The following is a 13668-nucleotide window of genomic DNA, read 5'->3' on the forward strand; positions in this document are numbered from 1 at the left end:
ATAATGTGACAGATAATGCACATTGCCTATGTACTCATAACATAGCCACTCATGCATGCACACACACACTCTCTCTCTGTCCATGTGTGTCTCCCCCCCCTCTGTCTCAGTGCTGGGGGTAATGATGATAATATGAGGCAAAAGTACTGGTACACTGTATGTTGCATCCTCTGTTTACTTTAAGCCCCCGGAGCTCCAACTGTGTTGTTGTGTCTTCGCCATGAGAGTGATGGAATAGAGGAATTTTAAAGGTCAATGTTTTTCTCTTCCTCTCTGTTTCTCTGTGCTGCTCTTGTTCTCTTCCTCTCACACATACACATGCATGTAGCGGCATATACATTACATTACATACACATGCTGTGTTACCTACATATCAAGAGTCATTAGGACCATGTGCCTCATGGGAATCAAAGGGAGTATTTGGCCTCAAGGAGTCCCAAATGGGAGTCAGTGTGTGTGTGTGTGTGTGTGTGTGTGTGTGTGTGTGTGTGTGTGTGTGTGTGTGTGTGTGTGTGTGTGTGTGTGTGTGTGTGTGTGTGTGTGTGTCTGTGCACACGCACGCACGCACGCATGCGTGTATGTGTGGGAGGACGGCTAGAACAGGGGATTTTTTGTGTTAGGGAAAAGAGAGGCTTGGACACTTCATCTTCTCTTCTGTGTGCTGCCAAAAAGGGCAGAGGTCAAAGGTCAGGGCGATTGGAGAATTCCGCGCTGCATGCCGACAGATCGAGTTTCAAGGGTGGGGGAGGGGTCGCAGATTGCCCTAGAGGGATAGGTGCCTCTGTGTTCGTGTGTGTGTGTGTGTGTGTGTGTGTGTGTGTGTGTGTGTGTGTGTGTGTGTGTGTGTGTGTGTGTGTGTGTGTGTGTGTGTGGGTGGTGTGTGTGTGTGTGTGTGAGTGTGCGCGCACGTGTGTGCGTGCATGCATGCACACACATTTGTGCGTTTATTCGTGCATGCTGGCGCGTGCACATACATGTGTTTGTGTGAGCAGTCGGCTCTTTAAAAAAAAAAAAAAACTCTTACAGCTTCAGTGTTGAAGGGTTTTGAAACATTCTCTTGATGTTTACAGCTTTGTGAGAGCCTTTTGGGGAGAGGCTCACCCAACATAAAGCAAAACCTGACCTCAATATATTGGTGTCTACAGTACGTCATTATCTAAGTTATGTGTTGACCTAAAGTTCAATATCTGTTAATTATTCCATCTGACGTTTTATCAGCCAAGGACAAAAAGGTCTACTATCCAAAAAGTATCAACAACATCTTTACATGGTAGATAAAGTACAAATGCTGTAAGGATGGTGCCAGTCAAAACTCATGGGCCATGAAAGGTTTTTGTAATCATATGTATGGCAATTCAATTCTTTCCCCAGTCTGCAACATACTTGAATGGATTAAATTCACATTTGAAGTTGTTCACACTGTATTTACTGAGATATTAATCATCACTGACAGTAATGAAACAGTCCACAAAGTACGCCCTGTTTCATCAGGATGATGACAAAATCTCTGTTACTGCTTTAGAGCCATCAAAACACCACAGTCTGACTTAAAACGTCAACCCTGCATTTAATTTAATGAAGACACATCCCAGGTGTTAACGTTTAGCAGAAGGTTCTTCCATTTCAATGGTTTGGGACGCAAAGGAGTACAGACATCAGCGACTAGCGGCAGCCATTGTAACCATTGTAATTGATCATTAACGAACATGTGCTCCTGGTCTCCAGTGGCTCCCGGGGAGCCCTGGACTGATCAGCACAGCTGTGTGTCTATTGTCCTTACCCACAGACCCGCTAAATAACACAACAGCTTGGTTCCCGCTATGTGTAGGAATTTATTGTATTTACTTTCCAGGGCGCGTAGAGGCAAAGCGAGGAAAAAAAACGTGTCTTGGGCCGACACATTGGAAACAAACAAGAACGCCTTTATGAGGCTAAAGACAGTGAGTGATTTATGCTGGAACAGTGTATCTATGTAGATAATTGTGTTATGTAGAACACTGAAGTGGGAGTTTAGAATGAAAGTGCTGTTGACCCCGTAGGTAATTGCTTTCTAAAGTGTGTCACTCACTGTTGGGACAGTTACATACAAACAGCATAGTTATTCAACTATAGCTTTGTCCTGTCCTGGGACAATGTCTTTGTGGACGCACTGAACTTGTGAACTTAGTACTGTAAAGTACCAAGTATGTCCTGGAGCTTTCATTGAAACAATTAATAATTATGCAACCTTGATGTGTTGTCTGCTCAAAGGTCTTTTTCAACTGACCACAGATTTCCAGTACTTATATAGCCCTCCATATTGTAGCCTAAGGGGTGGATCATGATGCTATAATGTGGTAACAATGGTAGGTAAGCATGCAGCAAAAGCAATATGTTATTTATAAAAGAACATCGATTCATAGAACATTTTCTGATTGCCGATTCTCACTGAACTGTAAAATCCTGACCCTTTGGGTCCATTTGTCACTCTAAGAGTTCAATTAACACCCAGGATTTGACATTATGAATGGCAGATTTGTGCTTTTGGGACTCTGTGGTTTTTGTGGGTTTTGTGGTGGGAAGAGGAAGTGTAACTATACGCACTGGCAGCAACATCTAGAACAACACGTCCTGTCTCTTCCCGGGCAGTAACCAGAGCCAAGGGTACAATGAAATCACACAGAGAAGCACATACTATTGACCATATGGTGGGCATTTTAATCTTGCATTATCGTAGTACAAATATGACAGAGCAAAAAGCCGTCATGTGAATATGGTCAATGCCCGTGAGCTCCACATTGAAGTTGCTCCCTGAAAGTGTCCCATGCATTCAATCCATTACTGAAGACTTGGTGAGTCTGTGACGTCAGTCGTCTATCACATATCTGTGAAGCATGGCTCCAAATTTGAGCAAGGTTTATAAAAGTATTATAAAATGAAAGTTAAATTCAAAAAGTATAAAACATATATGAAAACAAATGAGTGGAGGTAGAAAGTTCAAAGAAAGTTGGTGCTGATAGGTCCAGCAGTTTGTTCCAGATAAACACACACACGTGTGAGCTTGTGAGCTTTGAGGAATAACAAAGGCAAGAATCACAGGTAAACAAAACAAAATGTTGTGGGGTGCATCCAACAGCATGCACACAAGGAAGCTGCGGGCAGAAATAGAGTTCGTACCACAGACAGTGCAACTTTTCACATTCTATAGAGGCCCTGCCGCCCCTCAACATGCTATTCCAATTTGTCGATGCTGGATGTCACGTTCGTGATATATATTTTCGACTCGACCGTGGGCACCGCACTCCCTCGAGTCCTTGTCGATGCCTGCGCAGAGTTTGAAGTCGGTCGGTCCCATATATGCACATGACCATATATGGGCAATGGGCATAGTGGTCGGATCTGTGGTTCTGGACAACTGGATCTCCATATATGCCTATACTGTATATGGGCGTATCGGGTTTGTTTATGGTTATGTCTGAGTCATAGTGACATAGTCGTTTGTTTATGGTTATGGCCCTCCCAAGGGCGTATCAGGTGAGGGCGTATCAGGTTTGTTTATGGTTATGTCTGAGTCATAGTGACATAGTGGTTTGTTTATGGTTATGGCCCTCCCAATAGCCAATTTTAATATAGGAGTACCACCTCCTTCAAAATCTGGAAGACAGTCATTGCCAACTGCAATCTGGGAGCCCATTCGTTTACATTTTTTTTTTGAATCTGTCTTGATGAGATTAAGCCAACTGCAACTGGGGAGCTGTGTCACGACTCACGATCCAAGGAATTCAGGGGTAAACTAGGCCTTTTTGATTGTACAAACTACGGGTCTAAGTGTTATAGGCCAAAACGTCAAGCTGTGTGTGTGTGTGTGTGTGTGTGTGTGTGTGTGTGTGTGTGTGTGTGTGTGTGTGTGTGTGTGTGTGTGTGTGTGTGTGTGTGTGTGTGTGTGTGTGTGTGTGTGCGCGCGCGCGCAATTCCCTTTCCGTCTTCCACAACACCTACTGCACCATTACCCCCACATGCTCACATCAATATTATGTCCACATGTTCAAGAACAGGAACATATTACACAAATGCAAGGTGCATGTGCACTCACTTACTCACACACGCACGCGCACCCGCGCACGCGCACCCGCGCACGCGCACACACACACACACACACACACACACACACACACACACACACACACACACACACACACACACACACACACACACACACACACACACACACACACACTTCCACTGTGTAGCAGGCCAGCACTGCAGCTGTGCCAGTGGTCCTTCTACAGTATCAGATCTTTTACTACCATCTTTCATGTTTCACTTTAGTTTTTTAGGTTTTTTCTTTTTACATGGCTGGGGATCATGACAGAGTGCAAATGAGTCATTGATGGATCGGATGGGGCAGTTTAAACTTAGGGCTCGACCTCCCTGCCTCTCCTTACCGTTTTTCAGTCCTGGGGCTCTTTGAGCCGTGTGTTCGGATCAGCACCGGCTCTCAGGCCCTAATGGAGGGGACTTGTTTAGAGGGGACTCTGTGTCTTTTGATGCTGAGCCTGTTAACAATGTGTCCTTTCTGTGATTGGGGTGAGAATTGGCCAGCAGGGTTCCAGCAAGAGGGGAAAATGTAAACGGAGGATTAGCTGGACTAATGGCCCCCAACTTGTCGTTGACGTTAATTAGCGCTAATTAGGACCCCCTTCGTTTAGCAGAATGGAGGTGGGGGGGGGGGGGGGGCTTTACACTGGCGCAGTATTTGTGAAGCTTTGGATTCACACAAGTACACATGTACAAACATACACACACACACATACACGAGCGGCTAGCGCGCTGTCATTAATTTCAGCACTATATCTGTGCTAGCACTTGTGCGCTGACGGCTTCCTTCTGCTTGCTCTTCACTTGTTGTCAGAAGCCATTTGCACTCACCACAATGACTCCCTTTCACTAGGTTTGATCTTTGCAACCATTCAGCCCTTCTCTTTTCTAGTGCTTAGAACTCAAGACCGCTCCCCACCACTAGACTAGCCCCACCACCACTATCCCACTCTACCATACCTCCACTCCACTGTGTGTGTGTGTGTGTGTGTGTGTGTGTGTGTGTGTGTGTGTGTGTGTGTGTGTGTGTGTGTGTGTGTGTGTGTGTGTGTGTGTGTGTGTGTGTGTGTGTGCGTGTGCGTGTGCGTGTGTGTGTGTGTGTGTGCCGTGCTTGCATATGTCGGCAGATGCAGCAGAATGGTGGTCGAGGGATCTAGGGAGGGATTGGGATCTTTTTTGCTTTCGAGCCGTCTCTGTTGAGACATAATCGTCCACTTTGTTGGCTTGGTTGACCCTGTATTGTCCTGGAGGCCCCTCAACACTCTGATGCCATTGACTTTGCTGTCATATGACACAGTATCCCTCCGAGGCCACATATGCGCACACGCACGCACGCACGCACGCACGCAACCGTGTACACACATACACATGCACACACACAGTGTGTACTGATTGAATGCTCATATGTGCATGGGGACATACATTACACACCTGCACACACACACGCACACACACACACACACACACACACACACACACACACACACACACACACACACACACACACACACACACACACACACACACACACACACACACACACACACACACACACACACACACACACACACACCACACAAGCACAAATGTTATCCATATTTTATATTGTATATACTTATGTATAAATATTTTATATCTAGATCTGATCAATCCATCTACATAAGTGAAGTAGGCATGTTCTGCTCGCTACATGCAGGTTGTTGACATGTGTGGCCACCACTTCTGTCAAGCTTGCTTGTGGGCTCAGTCCCCCCGGCAGGATTTGACGGTGAGAAATGGGGGCCCACCAGTTTGCTGCTGGTGAGAGTACAAGGGAAGAAGAAGAAGCAGAGAAATAAACTCGCCTCTCTGGCCAACACCTGGTATCACTTTATTAACCCTCACTTGTCTCGACCCCTGAGAGCCAAGCAACAGTGGGGCCAAAGGGGGTAAGGGGGGGGGGGGCATACGTGGTGGAGAAGAGAGGGGGTGCAGGGGGGGGTGTATGGACGTCACCATACCGCCCTTTGAAGGGGGAAGCGATGGCCCCTGCATCGGAGCCCCTGCGATGACTTTACCAGTGCCGTGACCCCCTATGACCCTGACCCCACCCCCACCGCAACCCATAACCCCACCCCTCACTCCCTGCAGCTGCTGGCTCCCATTGGCCTGCCACAAGCCGCAGTGGCGAAGGATAGCGAGGGGTGAGGAAGGATTGGAAAACGAAGGAGTGAGGAGAGTGAGAAGCAAAGAGGGAGCATCGAGAAAGGGGGCCAGGCAAAAGGTCAACTGTTGGTCAGAGGTTTTTATTGGGAGTGAGGGAGGGAGTGAATGGGAGAATGCGTTAAAGACCACCGTCTGAGATTTTAACTGCAGGGAGGGGAATTTGGCCCTTTTTCCACCCCTGCACACGGTTAGCATTTGGAGAGTGACAAGGTCTGGGTAAACCAGGCCTGCTGGCCTAATTTTTAAGTACGGTTAAGTTAACTGACGCCCCCAGGCACAAACAAGGGTCTTTTTTTCCCTCTTTTTCTTTTTTTTTCTCTAGCATTTTCAACTTCAGCAGCTTAGTGCATGATGGACGAAGACCATAAACTACATCTTGACCACTGCCTGGAGACAACCAGGCCACAAATGTGAGTGTCAGTGTACAGGATCTCCAAGAGCACATGTTTTCAAGTATTCAAGTTCTCTTGGGTCATGGCAATTACCCCTAGATGGAGGGCCTGTGGAAATTCTATCAGAGGCATGTAACATTGAGGATTACGTCTGATCCAATCAGAGATTAGGATGGGTCCAGGGCCAATCTACAACCCCTGTAGGAACCTCTGATTGGCTCTTGTAACAGTCAGTGGGGATTCATGATCCACAAATAGAACGTGAGCTTCTCTGACCTTTCATCAAAATCACCAAGATGTTTGCAGACTGGCCATCCATCTTATTCCATATGGAATATCTACTGCTGCTTATGCCTGTATGAGTGACACATAAACCCTGTTGATATACTTTTCTCGTGAGTCATGAGAGTGCACTCCAATATCTGCTTCTTGAGATCAAATCCGAGCCAGACGCGTAACAAAAGGCACATGTCAGACAATTAGACTTTACATTAGTTGATTATTGAGCCCATTCATGAGACACAGGGCCATAAATGTAAACAGCCATCAGCATGACCAATCTTTCCGCATTGTGTTCATATGCCTCACTTCCTTCAGCCCCTCCTTATCACAGTCTGATCACAAAGATGACATTTACCGAAGACACTAGCCCTTTCTAAGATACGCAGCAGCCACCGTGGCAGGACTCTTCTCTGCAGGGGGCAATAGATTACAGCAATGGGCACTCATCCAGACTTCAGTCTGCGACCTGGAAAACAGTGCGAAACACAAGGTTATCTCCTGACTCAGCCCCCACGATGCAGCGCCAAGGCTGCTCTGCTGTAGCTGACCTAGCATGCGCCGGCTAGCAAGTCACAAGGCCTCAGCCCTCAGCAGGGGCTCAGGGGTTAATTTATTGCCCGATCGCATGACCGTGGTTTTGGGTAAAAATGGCTGTAAACATTGCATTATGAAGGTGGAGGAGGGGGACAAAGGGAGGAGAGGAGAATCGGGGACTGCTCCTGGTACACTGCCTTGTTCAGCGCATTGGTCACAGTCTCAATGCCTTATAATGTATAATCATCTTTGACCACAGGGTCACCATGAGGCCCTATTACACAGTCTTGTGCATCGATTTGCTTCGGCATATTACATGTATGGGTACAGGAAGTGGAATTGTGAAAGGCAGTAAGATGCTGCTTTATTTATTCTGTGTTTCTACTGTAAGTAGACACTGCTTTTCTTTAAAGTGTGGACAATTGACCCCTGTCATAAATGGCACAAAACTGTGATAATATCCAGGTCTAGCAGATAAGTTGAGGGCTAAGGGCAAAATGTACCCTTCCACTTTCACCTGTTTCTCTCTCCCTCTCTTTATCTGTCTCTGTCTTGTTCTCCCTCGGTCTCTGTTTCTGTCTCTCTGTCTTTCCCTCTCTCTCACTCGGTAGGCATCTTTTTATGGAACTGACATTCCTGGAGCAGTCGAAACAGAAGCCCTTGTTTAGAGGCAAACCCTCCCACCCTATCCCCTTTTTTCATCTTCCTAGTTTTGGAGCCAGGGGTCAAAGTTCAAGACCCCCTCCACCTTCAGAGACATGTCAGGTCATGCAAGCCACATAGCATTCCCTGTATAGCCCCCCCCCCCCACCCCACACTGCAAAAGGCCCACTGACTCTTTACTGTGACAAACTCTGTTACACAAGAGGTGTGAGATTATTGAGTAAGTGTCTGTGATTTTTCCAGAGATAACGGATGGTAGCAATCTCTGTGGAACTTGGGTGAAGTTGTCTTTTAAGAAAAACTGTCTTTTAAGAGGTGTAGTGCAGTTTGACTTCAAAAGCTTCATTTAAAAAATAAAGTAAAGCACGTCATGGTTAACTTTTGGTGATCTGTCATCTTGACATGTTTGTTTAAAAATACAGCTATAGTTATATTTTAGTGTTCAAATTTTTTTTTGATATTGACATACGTATTTCAAATACATTTTTTCCACCTAAAAATATAAAGTTTGGCAGGTGATATGGAGAAATGATGATTACGCTGTTTTTGTTTTAACACGATCAAAAATGTGTATTGTGTTAGTGCTGTGCTATTTCTGCTATACTAGATTTAAGATTTTCAATAGCCCAGAGCAATAGAAAGTGCTACGTGATAGTGATGATGACGACAAAATGCGCAGCGACAATGTCTAAAAAAAGAAAATAAAGTGGAAATAGGTTCACCATTGAGACGTACAAAAGCATGTCAGTCATATTGGAGGGAAATAAAAGCCTATAAATTTAAATGGGGCTGAAATAAAACTGTCGGGAAGTGATTAGGAAAGCGCCATAATTCCTCCAAATGGGGCCAAAGTTTAACAGATAACAAAATATGTGTTAAATGAAAATAACCATTTTTGGGACCATTTTGCTTGCCAAATGTTAAGGGTCAGGAGACTCAGCGGGGCCTGCATTCGTGCAGGAAACATCACAGTGTCATAATCCCAGGAGAAAAAAAAGATGAGAAATTAGTTTGAGATGCAAAAACAGGGCTAAAATGGAGTGTGTGTGTGTGTGTGTGTGTGTGTGTGTGTGTGTGTGGGGGGGGGGGGTGACCCTTTCCAACAGATAAACAAATAACTAAATAAATCCTGGGGACACTGGGGTGAGGGAAGCTACCACTGAGGGGTCAGAGCAGGAACATATAAATCTCCCCTAAAGACGCCGTACTTCTCTACGTTTAACCTCTTAATCAACCCCAATCGGCCGAAGGAAACGCTGGCTTTCAAAACTATTCGCTGGAGAGGGTAAACACCTTTGTGCGTTCACTTTGACACCCACGTCAGCACACCCACCCATTAGACAGAAATGTGTGTTCTCACTGTTCTGTCACTTTTCCTCACAAGCATTCACTCGACCATGCGCTCACGCACATGCGCACGTGCCCACACATACTATACACAATTTTACAAAAACTTTACAACTTATTCTTTCTTTTCACCGGCAAGTCTACCTGAAGCTTCATGTAAGCGATTGTTCTCTTGTGAACAAGAACATTCAGATAGGCATCTATTTGTGGGCCATGTAAAGCCTCCTTTTCAACAAACATGTCCTTCTTACCTTTGCATATTATATTTCAGTAGCACACTCCGATTACATATCTGGTAGCTCTCTATCGTTCTCAAATGGATCATATTTAGCATTGACAGAAGCAGAGTGTATATGCACGTGTTGTCAGGTCATCTCCAGTGGCCTCTGCATTTCCTAGGCCACAGGTTCTCAACATGGGGTCTGGGTCCCCCAGGGGTCCTTGGGGGGGGGTTCCAGAGGGTCCCCACTTAAATGATTGATAGTTAGGGACCAAATGGACCAAATGGTCTGTAACTCTGTGAATGTACAAACATGTGTACACTCTCACAGTTTGTACACTCTGGGGGTTAAATGAACACTGAGGAAATTGGGGTCCCCCGTGCAGGCATAAAATGAAACGTAAAATTATGAAGGTTGAGAATCACTGATCTATATAGTAAAGCAGTGGCCTCTGCATTTCCTAGGCCATCCGGTGCGGTCATGTTTATCACCCCTTGGCCCTACACTGACACCTCTTGTGTCAAAGCTCCCTGCACCAGTTGCTCCAGCCGTCCATCACTGGGCATCAGTCCTGGGTCAAATAATGGTTGCAAAAATATCCTGCCATTTGTTTGAATCTAACAGATGAGCGGGTTTTTCATCAGGACAGTTCAGAATATGGGAAGTGTATTATGGATCACATGTACAGACGTACATCAAATTGGCTCTCAAATTCTTTCCTGTGATTGTGTTAAGTTTATTGTGCTTATGGTCTTGTCTTGGCTAGCCAACTCCACCCATCTGGCAATGAGGAAGACAAACCATAAAATTTTGCAAAAAAAGATTGCAAGTTCTGACTAAACCCAGGTAACTGCAGGATTTAATGATTCATTAATTAACATCCATGTTTTGATAGAATCCATTGAATCAAATAACACTATATTCTGAGAATAATCTAATCATAATAGGTCTATAATAATTTGTTTTCTGTTTCAAATGTCAATTGCCAGAACATTCTGTGCAAGATTTACTTAGCAAAATAGATGTCCCAAAATTGCTGCAATGCCATACAATATAATAATTCACATATTGCTACTATTGTAAGAAAAGTGCAATGAAACCCCACAACACCACATCCGTTTTTTGTTTTACGAAGTCCCTTTAAATTAGTTAAGTGAATACACAGTTATTCAACAAGTTCTCATTTGACAGCAGCTCTCTCAGCATGACCCAGCCCCTATGCACATACACACACACACACACACACACACACACACACACACACACACACACACACACACACACACACACACACACACACACACACACACACACACACACACACACACACACACACACATTATTGCCTCTATCAAGATTATAAGACAGAAACATCAATAGCTTACAAAAGCATTTGTGGGGCATTTAACTAAAGGAAGAACTAAAGAATGGAGACCACATGCATCTCTATGTTGATCCTCATTTAATGAGCCTTGCTCAATGAAACTTGGTCAAATTCATCCCCACCATAAGTCTGCACTGTATAGAATTACACTCTAATTATTAGGCTGCAAACCTTAAAATGCCCTTGGCCCACTAGCCTGTAGCTCATGGAATGCTCTAATAGCGAGTCATGGGGCTAATTGGAAGACAGGTAAGGTTACATGTGACAGCAATTAAGCTGAGCGCGAGGCCAACTTTATCGCCCCGGGCAAGTCAAGCACAGCACTCAAGCCTCCTAAGTGGGGTCTTGTCCTTCGCGCTATTTTCATAGATTGGGAAATCAGTTGGTTGGTAATGCAGTTTCCCTTTAGCATTTGTCTAACCCCCACATTGGGAAATTCTTATATCTTGGCTTTTTTTTTTTTTTTTTTTTTTTGCTCAATCACATTATTTTATGCCATACATGCCTAATATGAAGAAGCAAATTACTTACTGATTAAGTAGGTTATGAAGCAGGTCCCCCACTCCCCATGGTTATTGTTTAATCAGTAACAACCAATAGGCCTATAGTAGGCTACTGGCCTAATGTTGCTAAAGAATATAATAAAATACAATGTTAGTTTCTGTTTCGGAATAAGTATAGCATCCTATTCATTTCATTAATACCAATCCAAATCATGACAGGGAGGGAGACGCCATTTGGAGCAGAAGGCTATACTTTGCCAGACCAACTGCAAAAACATTTGGAAATGTGTTGATATAAAAGTCCTCTGTGCATCTACCATCTATCAAAGTCAAACAACACAAATGCGTGGTCTATTTGTGCAATAATCATGCAATGTTAATCTCACATTTTTAAACATGAGTGTTTACACATCATCATGGATAGTACAACAATAATAATAATAATAGCTTAATTAATCAAGCCGTTAATTCTAGCTCTGATAGTCAATACAGACTTAGGCCAATTGAATAGCCTATAGGATTTTTAAAAAACAATATTTTGACAAATATGATAAATTACATAGCTAATAGCAATTTTTTTGTTTTTCACAAGAGAATACCAAATACATACATATACATGCATACATATACATACACATACATAGGCTATACATACATACACATAGGCTACATACAGACACACACACACACACACACACACACACACACACACACACACACACACACACACACACACACACACACACACACACACAAAGCCTACGTGACATCTACAGATCGTGACATTATGAGTGCGCATTGTGCGTAAACTGGTGTAAGTTTGTTCATGCAAATGTCCTTGACAGGGAAGACAAGAGTGATATAGTGTGGCTAAACCATGGCAGTATTATTATTGGAGTTACCTTCTTCATTCACTTGCCAAATCAAGACCTATCTGGGGAAACAATCAGGTTCCTGCTGTTTTGGGCTGAAAACCTCATTAGAGAACAACACTGTCACTGTTAATTACCGCAATGACCTTTTGTGCTTCGAGATCCAGCTGGCAAAGCTATACACAACAAACCGACAGAATCAACACTTTCTCAACTGGTAAAACATTTAGGAGTTTGTAAGTGTTGGCAAGATGTTTGCCACCTTTTTGTTGGCACAGCGGAGGTGCGAGAAGTTCTCTCTCTCTCTCTCACTGTCTCTCTTTTTTTGGCTCGTGCACTTACGTACAGTGGTGTAAAGTAAGTACATGTACTCAAGTACTGTACTTAAGTACGATTTTGAGGTATTTTTTACTTTACTGGAGTATTTCCAATTTTCAGTACTTTTACTACTACTCCACTACATCTCAAAGGCAAATATTATACTTTTTACTCCACTACATAGGCCTACAATTATTTGAAAACTACTAGTTACTTTGTAGATTTTGATTATTATCACAAAACATGCAGTAACCACTTCAGCCCTATTCATTTCGGCCATTTGAAAAGAGCTTGTAGATCTGCTATTTTCAAAAGATTTTTATACATTTTAAACTTGTGAAATGGGACATTCTGCACAATGAGTAGCCTACTTTTACTTTTGGTAGCCTACTTTATTTTGATGCCAATACTTTTGTAGGCTACTTTTACTCAAGTAAATTTTGATTACCGGACTTTTACTTGTAACAGAGTATTTCTACACTGCAGTATTGATACTTTTACTTAAGTAAAAAAAAAAAATCCACCACTGCTTACGTAAAGAGTGGTGGTGGTGGGGGGGGGGCACATGCAGTATAATAAGATATCATTATTATATAGGCTAATTTATGTTTGTGACATCACGCTAAGGACAACATCAGGCCATCCATCTGCAATTCAGAGTGATGAATAATGGTGTTTTTAAAGCATCATAAAATGCAGATATTAACACTTTAATAGGCTACGTGACTTTATTTAGGCTATGGCTATTCAGTTGTATCCTATTACCATGAACTTCTAACAGGCCTACATCTGTAAATGTCTGATTTATTATTTTGTCATTATTTCGTTCTTTATCATTGAGCTCAATGAGTTCAGAGACTCATCATGATA

The sequence above is a fragment of the Gymnoscopelus braueri genome, assembly GCF_963280865.1.
Source record: "Gymnoscopelus braueri genome assembly, chromosome: 4".
Taxonomy (NCBI): domain Eukaryota; kingdom Metazoa; phylum Chordata; class Actinopteri; order Myctophiformes; family Myctophidae; genus Gymnoscopelus; species Gymnoscopelus braueri.